This window comes from Cynocephalus volans, chromosome 5 (genome assembly GCF_027409185.1).
Source record: "Cynocephalus volans isolate mCynVol1 chromosome 5, mCynVol1.pri, whole genome shotgun sequence".
Taxonomy (NCBI): domain Eukaryota; kingdom Metazoa; phylum Chordata; class Mammalia; order Dermoptera; family Cynocephalidae; genus Cynocephalus; species Cynocephalus volans.
This window is the reverse complement of record NC_084464.1, coordinates 43267536-43286740: the sequence shown is the minus strand read 5'-3', so window position 1 is coordinate 43286740 and position 19205 is coordinate 43267536. Positions and strand designations below refer to the sequence as shown.

The following is a 19205-nucleotide window of genomic DNA, read 5'->3' as shown; positions in this document are numbered from 1 at the left end:
AGCTCATGGAGGTGGCAGCTGCATTGGTGGCTGTAATTGCCTCCCTTACATATACAGTGTCCACAGCAGTAGAGGGGTTACCTTGTGAGGGTGGCAGCAGCACTGGCAGCTGGAACTTCCTCCCTGGAGTTTGCTGTGTCTGTAGTGACAGCAGGGTTACCTTGTGGGGGCAGCAGTGGTGCCAGAGTCTGCACCTGCCTCCCTCTCATCTGTGATGTCTGCAGCAGAAATGAGGAAAGCAGTGGTACCTTGTGGGATGGCAGTGGTTCTGTTAGCTGCAACAGTTTCTGACTCTTCTGAGATGTCCACAGCAGCAGGAGGGTTACCTCATGGGGGTAGCAGTGCCACGCCAGTGGTTGGAACTGCCTCACTCTTGTCTGTGGTATCCATGGTGTTGTCCTAGGTGGCAGCAGAGTTACCTCGTGGTGACAACAGTGTCAGTGACAGCTGTAACTAACTGCCCCACTCTCATCTGAAATTGCTCTGGCAGCTGCAGGGTCAATTCAGTGTGAGAACAGTGGCTTTGGGATTTGCAGCTGCCCCACTCATTCCCTCAGCAGCTTTGGTGGCTGCAGGATTAATTCACAGCTGGATCAGCAGCCCTGGGTGTTGCGGCTGCCTCGCTCACCTCCACTGTGTCCTGGGCAGCTGCAGGGTTGATTCATGCTGGCAGTGATGGCAGCAGTGGGTGTGGCCATTTCTCTTGCATCTGTGGAGTCCCTTGTTGCTGAGATAGGCAATCCACAGGATTGCTGCTCTGCAGGGAGTGGCTCTGCAATGGGCAACGGTTCTGGGACCACATAGTGGCCCTGGCGATTGCAATGGTGGTGGCAGTGGGACCATCTCAATCTTCTTATGCACGTCCCGGGCACCTCTAAGCCACTGTCTTCCTGGAGCTCCGAGATATGCAGTGCTTTTTAACCAGTCTCCTAATAATAGACATTTGTATTATTATTTTCTTTCTTTCTTTCTTTCTTTCTTTCTTTCTTTCTTTCTTTCTTTCTTTCTTTCTTTCTTTCTTTCTTTCTTTCTTTCTTTCTTTCTTTCTTTCTTTCTTTCTTTCTTTCTTTTGCTTATACAAACAATGCTGCAACATGTAATTTCAAGTATGGTCATTTTGCAGGTATGCAAGTATATTATTTTCAGACACATTCCTAGAGGTAGGACTGCTGGGTATATGCAATTTTTAATTTGAACATAAAGTTGCGCTATTGCACTTTCTAAATACATTACCAGTTTGCAATCCCTTCTGCAAAATACGAGAGTACCTGCTTTTGGTACAATTATTTTTTTAATTATAAAAATATGTAGAGATACATATTTGGTAACCATCCTTGTATAGATGATATTTAAAATCCTGGGAACTGATGAAACTAGAGCACTTAAGAAGTCAGTAAAAGCAGAACAAGAGCCTAGGTGAAGCTCTCAAGCATGCCAACATTTATAGCAAAAGGAGCCAGCAAAGCAGACTGAGAAAGAGCAACCTGGGTGGTACGAAGAGAACTGGAATTGGATAATGTCACAGGAGCTTTTAAAAAGGGAGCAAGGTCCCTGTACTGGCCATCCCCCAAACAAGAAAAGGTGGTTTTGGGGGAAGGCGAGGAAAGGGCTGGGTGGTTAACTCAGTTGGATAGAGCATCATGTTGATAATACCAAGGTCTGGGGTTTGATCCCTGAACCAGCCAGCCACCAAATAAACAAACCAAAAAAGGGTGAGGGGGGTATGGAGGAGTATAAATCAATACAACCTCTTCTGAGAACAATTGGCATCATGTAGAGTCATGTGGTAAAGATGCATTAATTCCACTCCTACATATATATCCTAGGGGAACTCACACAGGGGACAACAGAGAGATGTCCCAGAATGTTTACTGCAGCAATGTCTATGATAGAAACAAAGATCAATGAAGAGGGGAAGAGATAAACTGTAGCGTATTCATACCGTGGGGTGCTATCCAGCAATGAAAACAAATGACCTAGTTGTATAAACACAGATTCTTCTCATATGCAATGTTAGCTGAAAAAGCAAGCCACAGAATTAAACATTCAGCAAGTAACAATTTGTACAGTCTAACAACATGTCAAGCAAAGGGATAAAAGCAAATACTTAGTAAAAATATAAACGCATGCACCAAATTCAAGACAACTCCCCTTACAGCATGGTGCTTGTATTAGTCTGTTTCTGTTGCTTAGAATACCTGAAACTGGGTAATTTCTAAAAAAAAAAAATATAATTTATTCCTTACAGTTTCAGAGACTGGGAAGTCCAAAGTCCAGGGCATGCGTCTGGTGAGGGCCTTCTTGGCAGTGGCTCTACAGCAATGCAGAGTGTCACATGACGAAAATGACTAAGCAAGAGACTGAGAGTTCAGCTTCTCATTGTCTCCCTTTATAAACCTGTCATAACCATGCCTGTGACCACCATTAAACCATCAATGGATTAATCCATTCAGTCCTCACAATCTAATCACATCCTAAAAGCCCTACCTTTCACTTACCATAATAGGATATAACAGTTACAGTGAGGATTAAGCTTCAATGAGTTTTGGGGGCATATTCAATCCACAGCAGTACTGATAACACCAAGGTCCAGTGTTCAATCCCTGTACTAGCCAGCGGCCCCCCAAAAAGCAAACACTCCCCCCACTTTGCTTTGCTCAGTACAGTATTATCTGAAACATGCATATCAGAACTGTGTGAAATTAGGGGCTGGCCAGTTAGCTCAGCTGGTTAGAGCACAGTCTTGTAACACCAGGGTCATGGGTTCAGATCCTCCTACTGCCAGCCACCAAAAAAAAAAAAAAAAAAAAAAAGAACTGTGTGAAATGAGGATCGTCTACATAAATTTCTATTATTTGCTATGTATACTACATATAGCCTCTAATACAAAAATGTTACAAATTGATAAGTCTGGGTGGTGGCTTCACAAATGTTTCTTGTTGTTCTCTATTCTTTTCTTCCAGTTAGAACTATGTGATAATAAAATTTGTGAAGTAAATCCACAGGAATTGAGCAAAATCATTTTAAAAAGAGTCGTTAAGTGTGAGGAAAGCTGCTGAGAGGTAAAGAAAAGTGAAGAGCTGACAATAATAAGCGTGTCAGTGACCTTAACAAGAACAGATTTCCTGGAGGAATGTCAGCTGAAGACAGGATGAAGCAGACAGAACTTGAAAGGGGGTGAAAGAGTGGGGACTTCAGGGACAAATGGGCCTTAAGTGGGGTGGGGTGGGCCAGACTGGGAGGTAGGGTTGGATTCTGAGCATTCTTCTTTAGGTCCAGTACTTAGAGAAAGAAAATTCATGTTTATTTAGCTTTTTCCACAATTTTCAGAGAAATCCTTTGCAAAAGGTTTTACAATCTGAAGAATGAATTTCTCCAACAGTTCCTGGATCCCTCAGAGAAATTAAATAATTTGGCCTGGCTTCTGACACAAAGACAATAATGTGAAGCTCCTACGGGCTAGTCCTCACAATTTGGGCCATTATTTTGGAATAATAGTGTGAAAAATCAGTAGGTTTTGCCTTCTACGAGGATTTAAAAAGAAAAAAAAAGCAAAATTCTTTGTTAGAATGTTTACATTTGTCTGACAAAGGATTTGTATCCTGAATATATAAACAACTCCTGTAACTCCATAGTAAAAAGACAAATAAGTAACAACAACAATTAGTTCGCCCATCAGCCCTGTTGGTTAGAACGCGATGTTACAACACAAAGGTTCAGATCCCTGTACTGGCCAGGCGCAAAAAAAAAAAAACAAAACTTATAGTTGCTCTATTTGTAATAGCCAAAAACCAGGAATATCCCCCAATGTACAAAAATTTCTGAATTGATCATACAATGGAATACTATCAGCAATAAACTACTGATACATGCAAAAACGTGGATGGATCACAGATACTACGCCAGATAAAAAAGCCAAATGCAAAGGAGGCCATACTCTATGAGTGCATTTATATGCAGATTTTTTGTTCTAACAACGGATAATCAACTTATTAAAATAGTTGATTTAAGCATCTGCAATGGTGACTTCAACCTCAACTCCTAGCTCAGTACTGATGGAAGTAGTCTGTTCAGCAATCTCGTAAGGGCTGTGCGAGTCAATGAGTTGCTTGTGGGTTCTCATCTGGGAACGATCCCATGTCTTAGAACCTTCACCACAAGGCGTTTTTCTTGCAGTGACTCTCAGAGTCTTGGTAGACATCCGAACTGGTCCTTTCACTCCGAGGTTCTTTTCCTTTGTTCCTCTGGTCAAGTCAGCACATACCTTCTCCAGGGATTTTATGTCCGAATTCGGTGAATTGCCACCTCTGGTTCTATGGATGTTTTTCCAGTGTCTTTCAAAGCCTTGACTGGGCATGTCTTCCCAACCAACTTGTCCCTTGGTGACAGCGAGCAGCAGTGAGCCAGCAACAGGAGCTGGAGAACTGAAACTCACAGCACCTGCCACTGCATCTTCCTCAAAAAAAAGCTACGTGAAGTTTTAGAACAGGCAAAAGTACTCTGTAATGATAGTCATCACCAAAATAGAAAAAGAAAAAGAAAAAACAAAAAACATAACAAAATAAGAGTTATCAGCTCAATGGCTGCTGGGGGTGGGGAGAGCTGGATGGAAGGGAGCAAAGAGAACTTTTTAGGGTGAAAAAAATTCTTTTTTTTTTTTTTTTTTTTTTTGGTGGCTGGCCAGTATGGGGACCTAAACCCTTGACCTTGGTGTTACAAGGCCTTGTTCCAACCAACTGGGAAAACCAGCCAGGCTGAAAGAAATTTTTTATCTTGATAGGAGCATAGGTGACATGACCATGTGTATTTGTCAAATCCATGGATGGATCTGCTAAAGATTTGTTCATTTCACTGTAAGTAAATCACACAATTTAAAGATGTGTTTAGGGCTGGTCGGTAGCTACTCAGTTGGTGAGAACATGGTGTTATAATACCAAGGTCAAGGGTTCAGATCCCCATAACAGCCAGCTGCCAAAAGAATAAAAAATAAAAAAATACTAAGAATACAATGTAATTCTCAATTTATGTGGCTTTTTTTTAAAAGTTGACCAGTAAGGGGATCTTAACCCTTGACTTGGTGTTCTCAGCACCACGCTCAGCCAGTGAGCAGACCAGCCATCCCTATATAGGGATCCGAACCTGTGGCCTTGGTGTTATCAGCACCACACTCTCCCGAGTGAGCCATGGGCCGGCCCCTTATGTGGCTTCTTTATCTTTTTAAAGATATGACCTTATGTTGTTGTGTATCTTTTTAAACGTTTATCTATATCCCTTCCAGCATACACTCTTTGAAGGTAAGAACCACCCCAAATTTCGATAGTCTGAAAGCCAAATTTTCTCCTTGTTATTCCTATGAACATAGGAATAATTTCTTTTTAAACTTGGGGACACTCCTGGACCCCAACCCCACTTCCCTTCAATCTAGCAAATGCCATCTATGGGGCAGAAGTTCCAAAAGAGAGAGTGAGGAAGCTGCACAAATGGCTCGTGCACAGTGGATTCATAACCAGTGGCACGCAACACCTGCCCAGCACCCAGGCCAGGCTGGAGGAAGAGGCAGAATGAGCTCAGAGCCCTGATAGCTGGCACCTTCCCATTTTGTTTAAGAGAAAAGAGTAAAAGCACCAGACAACCACAGGATAATGACATAAGATCTTCAAGCTGACATTTTGTGATTTGTATGATTTCAGAAAAGAGAGATCAATGTGGGCCAGAGGAAGCACTAAGGGTTTGGAAGGCAGAGGGAAAAATTAATGGGGGAAAGTCACTCAGTTCTTTGTAAGCATATGCTATTTGCCAGGAGCTTTATATTATTATCTGCTTTAATCTTCACAATGTTCCTCTAAGGTGGAACATTCCATTTTAGGAATCTATTACTGAGAGTCAAGAGTATAAGTAAGTGGTCTACAAAATCACCCAGGAGCAAAGCTAGATAGTGACCCAGAACTTCCAGCCTCCAAGTCTGCCCTGTTTCCATTGTCCTACCTCTGGACTGCTAAAAAAGGAAGATTTTGAATGTGTCATGAGACTGGGGACAGTGTGCAGAGGGCTAACATCTTGTGGTCTTTTCTGCTAAGAGGACAGTCATGACCTCTGGCCACAGCCAGAAGAGACACATGGCATCAGTACCCATGTGGGTCGTGCTGTACACAGTATTTCTCAGGATGATAACACCAGCTGATAGAAACTGCTGCATCCTTGAACTCGAGGGAGTAAGCAGTATAGTCCATTCAAATAAGATTTCAGAAGGTTCTGCCCTGGGGCTCCCCCTCCTTTATCCCTGTTTGCATACTTTTCTCACTGCTTTCATAATAAATATCCATTGGACCTTTACTCTTGGTCTTCACTAGCTTAGTGAACGGTCGCTCCTGGCCCCTCGGTTGCAACTGCCATTGTCTCTGAGTAGTTCATTACCATCTCTGCTTCAACCTTCATCACAACAGTGCTTTCAAACACTGCAATAAAAGAGTAAAGAAGCTTCCCACCCTACCACCACCACAAGCCCTCCTCAAAGAATCAGAATCATCCCCTCTAATCCACCCCACACCCCTTACTCTCCCTCTCCCCACAATGGCTGGAAGAATGGTGGGGAGGGGGAGAAGAAATTGCCTTTGTTCTTCTCAGACCTTCCATCTTTTAGGGTTTCTGCCTTTCCATTATTTACCTTTTCCCACACCAGACCCGTTTAACTTAACAATTACTTGAGTGCCTATTATGTGCCGAGAACTGTGCTTGCCTCTGGGGATAAGCACATCAGTAATACAGCCCCTGCTCTCAAGGATTTTAATGTCTAGCTGGCCGGTTAGCTCAGCTGGTAAGAGTGTGGTGCTAATAACACCAAGGTCCAGGGTTCGATCCCTGTACTGGCCAGCCAAAAGAAAAAGAGGATTTTACTGTCTAAATGGGAACAAAGACACTAGAGCATAATCAGTCCCTCTTTGTGTTAAAATTAGGCATCATCTGAGTCAGTGGGGAGAGAACAGGGGTGATTCAGGGAAAGGGACCTCCATAGAGCTGATACATAGGATATAGCAGGCCCCAGAACTTTCTTTATTGAAATTCAAGTCTGGGCTCATGTAAATAATGTCCTGACTAAATTCCTTTCCGTGCTCCTGAGGGATGGGAAAACTCATTCCAGAACAAAGACACACTACGTGAAGAAGACTAGTCCTCAAGGGCACTGGCCTAGTACACTTGAGTTCTACTGGTCACCATTGCCCACACACACTTCTAGGTCGAGCCTTCTTCCAAATCTCTCACAACCCTTGATTGCGTTTCCTTGGTGTCTCCATGGACAATAGGGCTGCAGCCAGCCTCAGGGCCAACTGTTGTGAAATGAAACAACACTGACCCATGCTCATTACCTTCTGTTGGTTGAGATAAACCTGGCACTTCAGCCTCATTAAAAGTCTTAATAATATATCTGAATGGCCTGCAGACCTATAAAAGATCACTTAATTGGTTAGCCCCAACATCCAGGGCTGATAAAGATACAGGGAAGGGAACATGCTCTACTTTTGGAGGCTGGCCAGTTCGGGAATCCAAACCTGTGACTTTGGTGGTATAAGGCTGCACTCTAACCAACTGAGCCAACCAGCCAGCCAAGGGGGCATTCCTAAGGTAAGAAGGGAAACTGTGGAGGCTGGAAACTGCTTCCATTGTTTGTGAATGTAATCTGACAATATGAATGAAAATATTCACCATGCCCTGACCCAGCAATCCGCAGTGGTAGATATCGCCTATAGACAAGGTCAAGGGTTCGGATCCCCAAACTGACCAGCAGCAAAAAAAAAAAAAAAAAAAAAGAATATGTAATAACGTTTAATATAGCTTTATTTGTAGTGTTGAATTGGAAACAACCCAAATGTCCATCAAGAGTGAAAAGATTGGATTAATTGTGATACATCTATTCTATGGACTGTTATGTATTTATTAAAAAGTGGCTTAAGGCATATGTATGGAAGGATGTCTATGAGTTACAGAATACTATGAAAAGTACAATCCTATCTTTGTGAGAGCATAAAATAAAACCCTCGAATAGGTAGATATCCATTTGTATGGTCATTAGAGAAACATGGGGAGGGGTACACAGCAGCTTGTTACTGTGGTTACCTCTTGGGGTAAGCCGAGAGTGCAGTTTGCTAACCTTTCTTTTATATATCTTTGCATTGTTCACCAGTAACAACAAGCATGGATCAGTTTTGTGATTAAAATTTTGTAGCTGCTGGTTAGCTCAGTTGGTTAGAGAGCGGTGTTATAACACCAAGTTCAGACCGGCCAGCCGCCAAAGGAAAAAAAAAGAAATCAGATATGAAAGTGGATTTAAAAAAAAAAAATTATATATATATACATACACACACACACACACATACACATAGTAATTGTACAATATATATATATACATATATATAATGTCGTAGTAATGCGGAAAAAAATAAAAAACATAATATTTAATTGGCGGGTAAACGTCTGAACATTAAAACACTCACAATGCCACAGTGAACGTGGAGGAACACTTTGAACTTTCACAAAGTAGGAAAGACCAAAGCACCTCTCTGGCTGCGGAGGAGGAGAGAATCTTGTCTCTGACTAGATTTAGTCCAATGGGACTCAAGGAAAAGGGAAAGTCCCGCCTCTCAAGCAGCTACGGCCCAATGGGAGCCTCCCGGGACGCGTCCAGAAGTGTGGGCAGGCAGGGAGCTCGGCCTGGCTATCTGCGGACCCGCAGGCCGGGGACCGGACCTGGGCCAGGTGCTCGCTCCCCGGCTTGCCTTCCTGCGCTCCCTCGCCCTGTGCTGTGCTTGCTGGGGCGGCTCGTTCCGGAAGCCAGGCCAGTGGGTGCGGAAGGCCCAGTGTGTGCGGCTCTATTTCAAGTTCCAGCCCTGCCGAGCGCGCCCCCACCCCCAAAGCCCAACAGCGAGAGGCCTGCCCTCCAGGGAAACTGAGGCCGGGTGCCCCACTACCACGCCGGAGGCTTCACGAGGGCTATGAGTTGGGGGCGGGGGGGGGCCGCGAGGACTGCTTAATTGTGTAGACTCTCTCTCCTTCCTGCGACTCATATCCTACCCCAACTGTGTCCTTTATGAGGCCCCTTGTGAGCCCTTCCTGGAGCCCAGACGCGGAGGACGGGGCAGATGGAGGTCGCCAGTCTGAGAGAAGATAAGGTCAGGCGTGGGGTGTAGGGTTTTCCCTGAGACTGCTTTTCTCTCGTAAGTGGGTTGCCCCAATCCGCATCCTCTTCCCCACATTTGAACCTTAAAACTTAACTCATACCTACAGTTAGTTCTACTGCATGGCAGGAGGTAAACAAAGAAAAAGTGAATTTCATGTGAAATTGATTTTTGCAACACCCACTTGCTGATCAGCTACTTCCTCCTTGGCGTGGGGGATGCAAAGATGAATAAGATCTGGTCTTAAGGGTTGTCCAGTCTGGTGAAAAAGAACTATTGAGCAGAAAATGTTGTAGATGCTATTGCAACAGAATGGGTACGTTCTTGAGGTTTCCCAAAGGGAAGAGTGAATTCTACCTCTGGAGGTGTGGAAAAGCTTGAGAGAGGTGGCTAACATTCAGAGCTGAAAGGGTCTGAATAGACAAACCAGAGGCGGAAAGGACACTGCAGGCAACTGAAGCAGCCAGAAAGTGGGGTTCTGGGAGCCACAGGTGTATCTGCAGAACTGGTGGTGGGGTGGACGGCTGAATCAGAGCATCTCAGTTGTTAGAGCACTCATCGGTCATTGCTTTCTGGGTATTTACTAACATAAAGCTGTTGAATCTTAGCCATACTCCTCCATGGTAGGTCTTATTTTCCTGGGTTACAGATGAGAAATGGAGGCTTAGAAGTTTGTAATTGCCCTAACTTCACACTACTGACTGGTAAGTTGGTGAATGAAGGATGTCAATCAGATCTTTGATTCCAAATACCAGGCAAGTCCCAGTTTCCTCCATGAGCCAGGCCAAGAAATGAACTGTTTTGAGAGGCAGTGGGGAGGGTCTCATTGAAGGATCTCAAGCAGGGCAATAAAATTATTGAATTTGAGTTTGGGAAAGATTACTTGAGCAGCTGCATGGAGGAGAGATGGAGGGAGCTTCAAGGGAAACGAGAGGAGAGCATTGAAACTGAAGTCCAGCGGTGAGTGTGTTCTCCAGGCAGTAATTGTAGAATGAGTGGAGGGTGGGGCCGAGGAAGTGACTCAGAAAACTGGATAGTCACTGCTCAGGCATTGGAGCCAGACAAGGAGGCTGAGAGGGGTCACCTTCCAATCAGGAGAGTGACAAGAAGAAGAGACATCCAGAGTCACAGGCTGCTTAGAGACCTCATCAGACAAGGGCTGAAAAGAGTCAGTAGCTCTGGCAATTAGGAAGTGGCTGCTGACCTCACTATCACGTTGAGGTGGGGACAAAAGCAAGATTTGATGAGATATATATTTACTAAGTAAAAAAAAAAAAAAGTTAAATGACAACCTGAAAGAATTTGACCAAGCTGACAGCAGTGGTTATCTTGGGGGAAAGGATGTTGAAGGGTTTATGGCTTTCTTCGTGATAATATTCTAAGATAGTTGACCTTACTTTCATCAGAAAAAAACTATCAAGTAAAATATTTTGTTTAAAATATGTTTTTCAACTTCTCCTAGGTGGGCCAGTTGGTGAGAGTGTGTGGTGTTAACACCAAGGTCAAGCGTTCAGATCCCTGTACTGGTCAGTGGCAAAAAACATTAAAAAAAAAAAAATTCCCACTAGGTGTCACTTGTTTTGTTTTGGTATTACCTCTAATCCTCCGAGGTAGGCATTATCTCCTCATTTTATATGGGAGGAATGTGAGGTTCAGAGACCTAAAAGCTTGTCCAAAATAGTACATCTCATAAGAATCATTTGAGGTGTTTATTAAAAATACAGATTCTTGGGCCTGACCCCAACCCTCCTGAGTCAGGTTCTCAAGAGGAAAGCCCTGAGAAACAATGGCCCAGGTGATTCTTTGGCTCTAGCAAGCTTGGGGGGCACTACACCGTACCCTCCTACCTCCCTGGACCTGGTATTCAGGAGAGGACTTCCCTGCTGGATAAAGAGGGATAACTAAGGGACCAAGGGAGGCCAGAGGAATTAGTTTTGAACAGAAAAAGGGATGGCTTATGTGGGAGGTACAGCGATAGATGAGTGTGTAAGGGTGTGTGTGTGTCAGGGATTAGCCACCATTCTCTGAGTAAGAGTCAGGGGTTATCTCTGAAATAAAGTGCAGCAGGACGGTAGATGGTTTGAGGCCAGGGTAAGGGTTTAAGAGAAGGGAAGGATGGGTCATCTCTCAAGAGTGGACAGTCTCAGGAAGGCACTGGGACATGCAACAGCACCAGGAGTACAGAGATGCTCAAATGTTCCTGTTCCAAGAGGATCTAGTGAAGGCAGGGAGTGGTGGGAAGTGAGGGTGGAGATGTCAGCCTTTGAGGGGCCTTGTTTAGCTTACTAAGGAGCTTGAAATCATCCCGAAGACAAAAGGGGAATCCTTGAAGGAGCAGCAGAATGGTATGCAGTCAGATATGTGTTTCCAGATAGATCCCTCTGATTATATCAAGGAGGACAGATTTTTTTTTTTTTTTAAATTTTATTTTGTCGATATACATTGTAGCTGATTATTGCTCCCCAGCACCAAGACCTCCCTCCCTTCTCCCTCGCCCCCTCCCCCCCAACAATGTCCTTTCTGTTTGCTTGTCGTATCAACTTCAAATAATTGTGGTTGTTATATCTTCTTCCCCCCCCCCCGGTTTTGTGTGTGTGTGTGTGTGTGTGTGTGTGTGTGTGTGTGTGTGTGAATTTATATATTAATTTTTAGCTCCCACCAATAAGTGAGAACATGTGGTATTTCTCTTTCTGTGCCTGACTTGTTTCACTTAATATAATTCTCTCAAGGTCCATCCATGTTGTTGCAAATGGCAGTATTTCATTCGTTTTTATAGCTGAGTAGTATTCCATTGTGTAGATGTACCACATTTTCCGTATCCACTCATCTGATGATGGGCATTTGGGCTGGTTCCAACTCTTGGCTATTGTAAAGAGTGCTGCGATAAACATTGGGGAACAGGTATACCTTCAACTTGATGATTTCCATTCCTCTGGGTATATTCCCAACATTGGGATAGCTGGGTCATATGGTAGATCTATCTGCAATTGTTTGAGGAACCTCCATACCATTTTCCATAGAGGCTGCACCATTTTGCAGTCCCACCAACAATGTATGAGAGTTCCTTTTTCTCCGCAACCTCGCCAGCATTTATCGTTCAGAGTCTTTTGGATTTTAGCCATCCTAACTGGGGTTAGATGGTATCTCAGTGTGGTTTTGATTTGCATTTCCCGGATGCTGAGTGATGTTGAGCATTTTTTCATATGTCTGTCGGCCATTTGTATATCTTCCTTAGAGAAATGCCTACTTAGCTCTTTTGCCCATTTTTTAATTGGGTTGCTTGTTTTCTTCTTGTAAAGTTGTTTGAGTTCCTTATATATTCTGGATATTAATCCTTTGTCAGATGTATATTTTGCAAATATTTTCTCCCACTCTGTTGGTTGTCTTTTAACTCTTTTAATTGTTTCTTTTGCTGTGCAGAAGCTTTTTAGTTTGATATAATCCCATTTGTTTATTTTTCCTTTGGTTGCCCGTGCTTTTGGTGTCGTATTCATGAAGTCTGTGCCCAGTCCTATTTCCTGAAGTGTTTCTCCTATGTTTTCTTTAAGAAGTTTTATTGTTTCGGGGTGTATATTTAAATTCTTAATCCATTTTGAGTTGATTTTAGTATACGGTGAGAGGTATGGATCTAGTTTCATTCTCCTGCACATGGAAATCCAGTTCTCCCAGCACCATTTGCTGAAGAGGCAGTCCCTTCCCCAGTGAATAGGCTTGGTGCCTTTGTCAAAGATCAGATGGCAGTAAGTGTGTGAGTTGATTTCTGGATTCTCTATTCTATTCCATTGATCAGTGTGTCTGTTTTTATGCCAGTACCATACTGTTTTGGTTATTATAGCTTTGTAGTATAGCTTAAAGTCAGGTAGTGTTATGCCTCCAGCTTTATTTTTTTTGCTCAGCATTGCTTTGGCTATGCGTGGTCTTTTATTGTTCCATATAAATGTCTGAATAGTTTTTTCCATTTCTGAGAAAAATGTCTTTGGAATTTTGATGGGGATTGCATTGAATTTGTATATCACTTTGGGTAGTATGGACATTTTCACTATGTTGATTCTTCCAATCCAAGAGCATGGAATATCTTTCCATCTTCTTGTATCCTCTCTAATTTCTCTCAGCAGTGGTTTGTAGTTCTCATTATAGAGATTTTTCACCTCCTTGGTTAACTCAATTCCTAAGTATTTTATTTTTTTGGTGGCTATTGTAAATGGGCAGGCTTTCTTGATTTCTCCTTCTGCATGTTCACTATTGGAGAAAAGAAATGCTACTGATTTTTGTGTGTTGATTTTGTATCCTGCTACTGTGCTGAAATCATTTATCAATTCCAACAGTTTTTTTGTAGAGGTTTTAGGCTCTTCGATATATAGGATCATGTCATCTGCAAACAGGGACAGTTTGACTTCATCTTTTCCAATCTGGATGCCCTTTATTTCCTTCTCTTCTCTGATTGCTCTGGCTAGTACTTCCAACACTATGTTGAATAGGAGTGGTGAGAGTGGGCATCCTTGTCTAGTTCCTGTTCTTAAAGGAAAAGCTTTCAGCTTTTCCCCATTCAGGATGATATTGGCAGTGGGTTTGTCATATATGGCTTTAATTATGTTGAGATACTTTCCCTCTATACCTAACTTATAGAGGGTCTTTGTCATGAATGAGTGCTGAACTTTATCAAATGCTTTTTCAGCATCTATAGAGATGATCATATGGTCCTTGTGTTTGAGTTTATTAATATGGTGTATCACATTTATTGATTTGCATATGTTGAACCAACCTTGCATCCCTGGGATGAATCCCACTTGATCGTGATGAATAATTTTTCGTATGTGTTGCTGTATTCTGTTTGCTAGTATTTTAGTGAGGATTTTTGCATCTATATTCATCAAGGATATCGGCCTGTAGTTTTCTTTTTTGGTTATATCTTTACCTGGTTTTGGTATCAGGATGATGTTTGCTTCATAGAATGAGTTTGGGAGATTTGTGTCCGTTTCAATCTTTTGGAATAGTTTGTAAAGAATCAGCGTCAATTCCTGTTTGAATGTTTGGTAAAATTCTGCTGTGAATCCATCTGGTCCTGGGCTTTTCTTTGTTGGGAGCCTTCTGATAACAGCTTCAATCTCCTTTATTGTTATTGGTCTGTTCAAATTTTCTACGTCTTCACGGTTCAGTTTTGGGAGCTTGTGTGTGTCCAGAAATTTATCCATTTCCTCCAGATTTTCAAATTTGTTGGCGTATAAGGGAGGACAGATTTTAAATAGTTAAGACTGGATGGAGAGAGACCATTTAGAAAGACTCTGGCTATACTCCAAGAAAGCCATGCTGTGGGTCGGTTTGGTGGGAGTAGAAGAATGTCCAGATTTGAGAAACAGGAAGTAAAATGAGCAGGACTTGGTCATTGTTTGAAACTGGAGGGTGTTGCAGGAGGCAGCATTCTAGGGTAACCACCCATGTAAAGCACTTTCCAGTTTGGACGTATCAAGTTCTGCTATAGAAGACAAAATAAATGGGATAGATGGAACTCAAAAGAAGTGTTACACGTAGATAACCAAGTAAGCAATCTGCCAGATAAGTAAGAAAAACATAGTACTTCAAAAAGTTTGTGGAAAAATAGAATTAAAAGATTTGTTCTTGCTGAAGACAAAAAAAAAAAAAAAGGATAATATGAATCTTTTCATGAACTTTTTGAAGTACCCTTGTATTTGTGTGAAGTCATAGAAAGGGATGGAAAGACCTAGGAGGCACTAAGTAGTTGCCACACCCTAAGTATATGAGATGTAGGAGGAACACAGTATTCATGGGGTCTCTGGAAGGACAGATGCACGTTGCATAACCCAGAATTCAGGCTGGGTGATCTTTCCACCCAACCTGCACGCTTTCTTATGTGTGTTAACCTACCCCAGTGCTTCCCTCCTCACTGTGTGTTGTACCTTTATTTAATAAACTGGGTTATTTGAGCATCCTCATTTGGTCTGTGAGCCTTTTTCTTCCACAACCTCTGGGATAGCCTCATAATACTGTACCAGGAGACTATCATGGCATCTAGGTAATTTCCCACACCTCGCCTGGTTCTGGCTTGAGGTCAAAATGGCCAAGAGCTGGTTGGATATACTGATATGAAGTACAGGGATTTAGAGATTTGGGAGTTCTTACTATTTAAAACAATGAGAGAGCTGTCTGGTTAGCTCAGATGGTTAGAGCACAGTGTTATCTAACACCAAGGTCAAGGATCCACATCCCTGTACTGTCCAGCTGCCCCCCAAAATAAAACAATGGTCTGGATGAGTTTCTCCAGGGAAACAAGAGTTTCCCTTCCCGTCGTTCACTCCCTATTCCCCTTCCTGCTCCTTTGATGCCCTCAGAAATAGTTGTACAGGCTGGCCAGCTAGCTTAGTTGGTTAGAGAGCAGTGTTATAACACCAAGGTCAAGGGTTCTGATCCCCTTCCCTGTGGTCGTCTCCCAGGCAAGACTCCTGTTAGAGAGAGAGAGAACTCTCTACCATCATTTATTTTTCCCTCAGCAGTCCATTCTCTGCTATGACTTCACTGCTCTTTCCCAGCCCAGCACTGGGCAAGCCCCTTATGATGACTCAGTCTATTTGGATGACCAGCCTTTCTTATGGTGCTGCAAGGACAGCAGGTGGGCAGAGCCCTCGGCATCCTGTCCCAGGCCAGGGACCCAAGGGCTTGGGAGAAGCTGGTTCTCAGACTGAAGGCCAGAGCCCAGCACCTTGTCATCATCCTAAGGAGCATCATGGCACAGAACAACCAGAGCCAAGGTGATTGGGGTTGCACCAGGAGGAGGCAGGGAAGGAGAGGAGGAACTCAGCAGAGGCCTAAAGATGTGGAGTTGCATTCATTATTATTCAATTAAGATTTATTAAGCTCGGGCCAAGCCCGTGGCGCACTCGGTAGAGTGCTGCGCTGGGAGCGCGGCAACGCTCCCGCCGCGGGTTCGGATCCTATATAGGAATGACCGGTGCACTCACTGGCTGAGTGCCGGTCACGAAAAAAAAAAAAAAAAAAAAAAGATTTATTAAGCTCTGTGCCAGGCCCTGGGCTGGGCACTCTGGATACCACACCCCTTCAACTGAGATCCTGATATCTCCACCCTCTGTCTGAGGGATTTCATCCCTGACTCAAACCCTGTTATGTACCCAGTGGTGCCAAAAGGACTGGATATTAGATATTGGAAAGGGGAAGACATGAGACCCCCACCCTTTACCCCAGTCAAAGAATAGGCGTCTAAGCTATTGGCCATTGTCTCTATACTCCCAAGTCTTCCCTTCAGGTGAAAAAAGTCTTATCCAACTTTTTCACAGCCAGGAACTGGGAAATAACTGGACTTTTTCTGGCACATCCATTTGGAGACCTGATCAGGGTCCTGAGCAAAGTATGTTTCTAAACTATGTCTTTTTTCTTTTCCATCTAGCAAACATTTGAGGGCTTAGTAAGAGCTGTTTATTGTGCTATTACCAACAATAGCTATTACCTTACAATGGCAGCTACTAGTTCTTGAATTCTTATTGGCAGGTTTTACATCAACACTGGCATGCATTATCTCATTTAATCTTTCCTTGTGGGGTAAGGACTATTATGATCTCCAATTCCCAGATGAAGAAAGTGAGGCTTAGAGAGGTTCAGTTATATTTGCCATGGGCATATAAGTGGCATTTAAATCTGGGATGTAAACGTGATGAGGGCTTCTGGAGGGCTCTTTGTGGTGGGAGCGGCAGCTGTGGCATGTGCAATGCATGCCGGGAACACAAGAGGGAGCTGTTTGCTGCAGGGGAGGAAGGGAGGACTGCAGCACAACTTTGCTCAGGTTGTGCATGATGGAGAAGATACGTCCTGGAGAATGAGTGAGGGTTTATCAGTGGAGAAGGGAATTCCAGGCATTTGGGGAGGTAGTGGGAGTGGAGGTGGAGGCCACTGTTTTGCTCTCTTGCAATTGGAGTTCTGGGGCCTTGGCATTTTAGAGTCACATGCCCTTCAGACCATGGTGGTCTATGAGTTGCTGGGGAGCCAGAGTACCCGGGGACACTGGCAATACAACTGTGACGGCCAGGACTTCCTTTTCAGCACACTTGAGCCTTTCACTCCAGCAAAAGCAAGCCAGAAACGAGGAGAGCTGCAGAGAGGGAGAAGGGAGAGGAACGATAATCCTTCCTGACCCAGAGCTGCATCTGCCCTCTCTGGAAATACCTGGAGGCTGGGGTGGGGCCACAGCCTACAGTAGGTGTGATAGGTGCAGACTGATCACTGTGACGACGGTGGCAGAGCTGAGGGCATTGTCAGGAGGGATGGGAGAACAGACCCCTCAGCCAGCCTCAGAAACTCCATCTCATTACCTGTGTCCTGTATGAGCACAGTTCCATCCCTGGCCACCCAGCCATTGTGCTTTCCTCTCTCACACATGCTCGGTCTTCCCTTTCTCCACTTGGTGTTCAAGTTCTGACCCAGGGCTGAGCACCAAGGGCACTCATGGTGGGGCGTCTCCCACAGTCATTATGGAATGCAGTGGACAGGTGCCTGGGTGGCAGCCCTGGCCCTGCTGTGGAGGATGCTCTGCAGTTTGGCAAAACCAGAAGCAGCGAGTTTCTCCTGGTCTAGGAGGTCTTGAGGTCTCCTTTGCCACCAATTCCTGACCCCCTAGCCCCCTTGGTGTGTATGACTCTACAAAGCCCCTGGAAGAGAGCCCATTCAAACTTGCTGAGCTTTTGGCTTCTGTCCTTCAGTGTCCGGCTAATCTAGTTGTGGGATGGGCTACTTCTGACTCCTGAGTCCCTGGGACCTCAAGCCACCTTCCCCCCAGGGAATGACACTGCTCAGAGCCAGCAGTTCACCAAGATCCCTTTTGAGGTGAGCAGAAGCTCTCCTGTCTGATGGAGCACCAGGCCAGTGCTGGATCTCTGCGAGACCCCAAAGGAACAGCCAGCGTGGCCAGAAAAAGGCAAGGAGTCCAGCTGGTCTGTCACTGGCCGACATGCTCCCTCACCTTTCAGAACCTCCCTGTGCTAAGCACACCCCAGTCTGGATCTTCTGTGGGCTTCTGGCATCTGCAGTGGTCATTGCAGGAGCTGCAGGTGCCTTCCTCTGGAAGAAGTGGAAGGGCAGGACACCAGCTATGCTCAGAATATGAGAGCTGGAAGCGACCTTAAGCATCACCTGGTATCCCTCTCTTTGTGAGAGAAGAGATTTAGAGAAGAGCAACCTAGTGAGTATGAAAGAGGGAAAATAGGTTAAGGTTCCTCTTTCCTTGTAGCCTTTGACCTGGGCCGCCTCCTCCCAACACATACTATGATGAGCTCTTGGGTGCACGCGCTCTCTCTCTTTCTCTCTCTTTCTCTCCTTCCCCCTCCCTCCTTTCTAGCCTCCCTGTCTGCCCCCTCTGTCTCCCTCATCCTTCTCTCCTCACCCCCTCCCACTTATCCAGAAGAAGTTTAGCTCCTGAAGTGTGTTTCTTGTAAGCACTCAGGCACTAAAAAACAAATAAAAAACTCCCAAACTCCTCATACATATTGTTATCAAACTTGAGGAGAAAACATGCCAGATTTCCCAGGAAGGCTGCATGGAGATGGGGTGCAGGGAAGGCCTGTGCCCTCTCTCCCACCCCTCTAACCCCAATTTCTCTTCTCAGGTCTGCAGAGAGGACTGTATGTTCCCATGTCAAGTAAGTGATGAGGGTAGATAGAGGGTTTATGGGAATGGGCAGCAATTTTATGTCCAAGTTGGAAGGAAATTGAGAGTTCATTTAGTCTAATTCTTCATTATTATTACTTAATGGTAAGGAAACTGAGGCACAGAAGGGGAGGCGCATTAGCCAGGAGTCAGAGCCAGGGTCTAGAACCCTGGTCTGTGGCTCCCAGCTTCCCCACCCCTCTTGCTCTCTCTTCTGTTTGTGAAGACTACAACCAGAGTGGACTCCTCTACTTGAGAGAAGACTGTCTGGATTTGGGAAAAGAAGACCTCAGTTTGCAGGTCTTAAGGAAAAGATCAGTCTGTTATTGCAAAGAGAGGGTTGGGCTACAGTGAGCGGTGGAATATGTA

At 44.3% G+C, this 19205-nt stretch overlaps 1 non-coding gene and 1 pseudogene across 1 annotated transcript; one reads left to right on the top strand and one right to left on the bottom strand.

Annotated features, from left to right (window-relative positions):
• Window positions 1-4006: 4006 nt before the first annotated feature.
• LOC134378994 (small ribosomal subunit protein uS10-like) lies at window positions 4007-18227 on the bottom strand (annotated as a pseudogene).
• TRNAI-AAU (transfer RNA isoleucine (anticodon AAU)) lies at window positions 6797-6870 on the top strand. Its single transcript has one exon. It is a non-coding gene; the product is annotated as a tRNA-Ile (tRNA).
• Window positions 18228-19205: the final 978 nt, after the last annotated feature.